The sequence below is a fragment of the Myotis davidii genome, unplaced genomic scaffold (genome assembly GCF_000327345.1).
Source record: "Myotis davidii unplaced genomic scaffold, ASM32734v1 scaffold73, whole genome shotgun sequence".
NCBI lineage: Eukaryota > Metazoa > Chordata > Mammalia > Chiroptera > Vespertilionidae > Myotis > Myotis davidii.
Window position 1 is genome coordinate 2,954,107 of NW_006286675.1, and position 4,604 is coordinate 2,958,710.

At 48.1% G+C, this 4,604-nt stretch overlaps 1 long non-coding RNA gene across 1 annotated transcript; it reads right to left on the minus strand.

Moving 5' to 3' along the window:
- Nucleotides 1-2,864: 2,864 nt before the first annotated feature.
- On the minus strand, nucleotides 2,865-3,512 carry LOC107182219. The gene is made up of 2 exons (XR_001512936.1): nucleotides 3,123-3,512; nucleotides 2,865-3,063 (listed from the first exon to the last, which is right to left on the minus strand). It is a non-coding gene; the product is annotated as an uncharacterized LOC107182219 (long non-coding RNA).
- Between the last annotated feature and the right edge of the window lie 1,092 nt (nucleotides 3,513-4,604).

The window sequence follows — 4,604 nt, forward strand, 5'->3', positions numbered from 1 at the left end:
AACATCACACGCTCTTTGAACTCGAGAGAAAGCAACATATAACTGACCCTGTTCGAAAACAGGTGCAGGTAGGAATATTCCTACGAAATTCGATGGGAAAATTTTCCTTTTCAGCATCATCTGTTGAATCAATGGAATCATCACTCAAATATGAGTGAAAATCTCCATCGAGAATATCCAAAATTTCTTCATTTAATTTTTGAACCTGCTCATTTTTTTGGAGAAACGATCGCATGTGTAGCCTCATTTTTAATGAGGTACATTGTGCCAATAGTTCCCCTTTAGATACATTCTGTCACCGACGCGGCCTTTTTTCAACTTCAGAGGCACGTTGCTCTTCAGACATTTTCTGTGGATAACGCAGGCTTCTTTCGGCTTCAGCTCTACGTTGTGCCAATAGCTGCTCTTCAGATAAATTCTGTCGCCAACGCCGCCTTCTTTCAGTGTCAGAGGCACGTTGCTCTGCAGACATTTTCTGTTGATAATGCCGCCTTCTTTCAGCTTCAGAGATACACTGCTCTTCAGGCATTTTCTGCCGGGGGACCTGCCTCCAGGCCGGGCACGCAGCCCCTTCTCCCTGAGCCTGCGCAGTCACCTCCGGGAACTCAGCCCTATTCCCTCATAAAGTTTTTTTTGTGTGTTTTTTTTTTTAATAATTTTTTGTGGCTCTCGCCCACCTGAACGCGTCTGGCGTCCTTGCAGCATCCCAGGCCACGGTGTCTTTTCACGAATACCTCCATCCAGGGTGCTTTCCCTTTCTCCAAGAAGGCGATCACATTTGGCTTCTGACGGGACAGTCCGAGAGAGACCAGGGTCTGGTAGTTCTCCAACATGACGTCCTTGTACAGACCTCTCTGCACGTGGGCTCAGCCTCTTCCACTCCTCCTGGGAGAAGTAGATGGCCAGGTCCCCGAACGTCACTGCCGCCCTGGACTTGGGCTTCACCCGTGTGGTGGCATCCTTTCCTCCTCCCCATAGTCCTCGTGTGGGGAGGGGCAGCGCGCACAGGGCAGGTGGGGCGGATAAGTACATGGCCTGCTCCTCCTGCGCTGCTCAGGTGGAATGCATTGCTCCGGGCAGCGGCGTCCTGTGGTTTCTCATGGCCAGGCAACCCGCACCCTGAGCCAGAGAAGCACGTTCTTGTCCACAAGATGTTCTCGGAGGACCTCAGCAGGGCTCGGTCCTCTCGGTCGCTTCCCAGCGGCTCCCACCCTGACTCCAGCGCAAACATCGCCTCCATCTGCGGGCCCTCCTCCCCTCTCCCTGCGCCTGCGCAGTCACCTCCGGGAACTCAGCCCTGTTTCCTCATAAAGTTTTTTTGTGTGTGTTTTTTTTACATAATTTTTTGTGGCTCGGTTAAGTATGGTCCTGTGCACCAGGAGGTTGCTGTTTTGATTCCCAGTCAAGGGCACATGTCTGGGTTTCTGGCTTGGTCCCAGTAGGGGGTGTGCAGCAGATCAACGTAGTACTCTCACATCCATGTTTCTCTCTCTTCCTCTCTCTAAAAATCAAGGTATTCTTTAAAGAATAATATTAATATTTTTTGTAAAATAAATTTTGGACTTATAGAAAAGTTTCAACAATAGTACAAAGAATTTCTATACATCATAAAACATTTTGAATTGAGATTTACTTTTATCCTTAAATTTGAACTCATTCAATGTGACAATTCCAGTGTGACCTTGAGAGTAAAATGGAAAATAAGTGCATTATAAGGTGAAATCCATTTTGTTGATATAATTTTTTAAGATGTCCCAGTTTAATAAATGATAAAGTAACTCAGTTTGGCATTGATAAACCATTTGTCTAACAAGTTGTTCATTATTAGCATTTAATTTTTTTTTTTTATTGATTGACTTTAGAGAGAGAGGAAAGGAGAGAGACATTGATTTGGCTTCTTGTATGTGCTCTGACCAGAGATCAAACCTACAAAAATAGTGTCTGGGGACAATGCTCTAACCAACTGAGCTATCTGGTCAGGGCCTGTTAGTTAGCATTAAATGCATTGTATGTCACCCTGACAGGTGGCTCACCTTTACCTTTCTTACTTCTAAGCTCCAAGAGCCCTTCCTTTGCCTCTATAACTTGTTTCCTAAGCCCATTTTCTTCTACAAATTAGTTCTACTTCTGTATACAGTAGTTTGAGTCTTGGCTTTGAATTGTTTCCTAGCCAGAATTCAAGTAGTGAGGTTGCTGAACTCAGGTCTGGTCGAACCCCACTGGTCTAACACCTGGTGCTGTTTCGCTACTGCCAAGTGTGAATTTCAGAGGGCACACACTGCAGTGTGAAAAGTGATTCCCTTTTCAGTTCTCTTTAATCTTTCTTTAAAAAAAACTCTTTCTAAAAAAACCCAACAACTTTCTGATTATGTTCAGGAGAGTGTTGGTTTGACAACTAACACTTGGGATCTAACACTTGGCTAATCCCTTTAAAGCAAAAGCAGGGTCAAGTGCTTTAAACAAACAATAGATAGCTTGGCTAGGCCTGGCTCAGTGTTGAGTGTTGACCTATGAATCAGGAGGTCGAGATTTGATCCCTAGTCAGGGCATCTGCTGGAGGCAGCTGGTCAATGATTCTCCCTCATTGATGTTTCTATATCTCTCTCCCTCTCCCTTCCTTCCTAAAATCAATAAAAATTTATTTAAAAAACAAACAATAGATACAAATTAATAACTTGTTTTGTTTTCTTTGAACTTAGTTCCACTGTACTCTTTTATGGCAAGGGATAATGAATTTCTATTGATAGTACTAATATAAAAATTCTTCTCAAACTTGGTTTAATTGCTTGCATATGCATAGAATATCTTTGAAAGGAAGTGTTAGGTTAGGTGGCTCAGGGGGCGGCATAGGAAATAGAGCCCAGTTAATCAGAAAAGAAAGAAAGGAAAGGCTTTATTCTGGGTCCCTGGGCTGCCCACGGATTCCAAAGACAGGGCATGTGGAACCGCACCAACAGGGAGGGGGGCGCTTTTTTTATACAGCTGTTCAGTGAGGGTGGGGAGCATGAGCTGTGGGAGTTCCCGCTGCGGGGGTCCTCACGGTTTACAGGTGTCCTCATCTGCCTGGTAAGCTGACCTGTTAGGAACTCCAGGGCGAGACCAGTATCTGCGTCACCATCTACCTGGTGCACTGGCCTGTTACGATTCTAGGAAGGGCCCAGTATCTACATCACCATCTGCCTGGCAGAGGCATGCATCAGCTCCTGGACCCCCTTTCGACCTAACAGGAAGTACAAAAAACTGATACTAGCTGCCTCCAGGGACTCTTTCTGGGTGGCTAGGGGGAAAAAGGAAGATTTTTATACTCTTTTGCATAAAATTTTGATTTTGTGACCCCAAATGGAGAGAAAACAAACGATTAATGAGAAAAATAAACAATAGCGTAGATGGTAGGGAGAATATGGCAAAAAGTATAATGGCCTTAATAGGATGAATAAAACTACGGAAACTAACTAGAGGAAAGAAAAACAAATTTCTAAGGGAAACCCAGGAATAGGGTGACCGAGTGCCACCCACCGCCTCCGTGAAAATTGGCCCCTGTGGCTGGGGGCGGGGGGGGGAGAGAGAGGGGATCCATCTGCGCATGCGCATATCCTCAATGCGCATTGGCCCCTGTAGCTAGGGAGCTCCATCTGCGCAAGCGCATAGTCGCCAACCAGCCATTTCTGCGAAGGTACGCTCCGCCCTCCACCGAGAGCTGGGAAAACGGCACGTACGTGCGGAGGCCCCGCCCCGCCTCTTGTGGTCGGCGAATCCCGCGGCTCGGAGGCCAGGGTTGTCTAGGCGCCCGAGGTAGTGACCTGAAAGGCGGGGAACCTGCGGGAGGCCGGGGTGGGCGCTGAGGAGGACGCTCCCTCAGAGTCCCGCTCAGGAGAGTCGGGTCCGGAGCTCCCCAGGTAACATGGTGGGGTGGGGCATTGGCCCACTTGGTTGAAGGAAACTCCGCTTTGAAGCAACATCTTTCCCTCTGATTTCGCTCTTTAGGGCCCAGTTATTTCACTCTGGGCTCTTCTACTCAGGTCCATGTGGTTCCCCCTGAGGACACCTACTTCTTGTTGGATGTTGCTCCTTTCATTTATTCACTGAGGATTTATGGAGCACCTACTATCTGCCAGATACTATTCTAGGTGCCAAAAATACTGGTGTGGAAAAAGATGGGAAGGTCTCCATGCAACTTATATTTGCTAAGTTTGTTCAGTCCCTGAGTGGAAGAATCTCACATTCTTCCATGTCCTCAGTGGGCCAGGTCCGCGGAGGCGCCCTGTATGCATGGAGAACACAGCCCAGTGGGGAGTCAGACCAATGCAGGCACAGATGAGAGCAGCCATGTCAACTTTGCTGCGATAGGAACAGAGCACAGAGGGCTGCTGAAGCTTGCAGCCGGCATCTGCTCAGTGAGGGGGCGGCGGTGGCGGGGGAGGGTGGTGGTGATGGTTGGTGGTGGTGGTTGGTGGTGGTGGTGATGGTGGTGATGGTGGTGGGAGCTTGCAGCCGGCATCTGCTCAATGAGGGGGCGGCGGTGGCCGGGGAGGGTGGTGGTGGTGGTGGGTGATGGTGGTGGTGATGGTTGTTGGTGGTGGTTGGTGGTGGTGGTGATGGTGGTG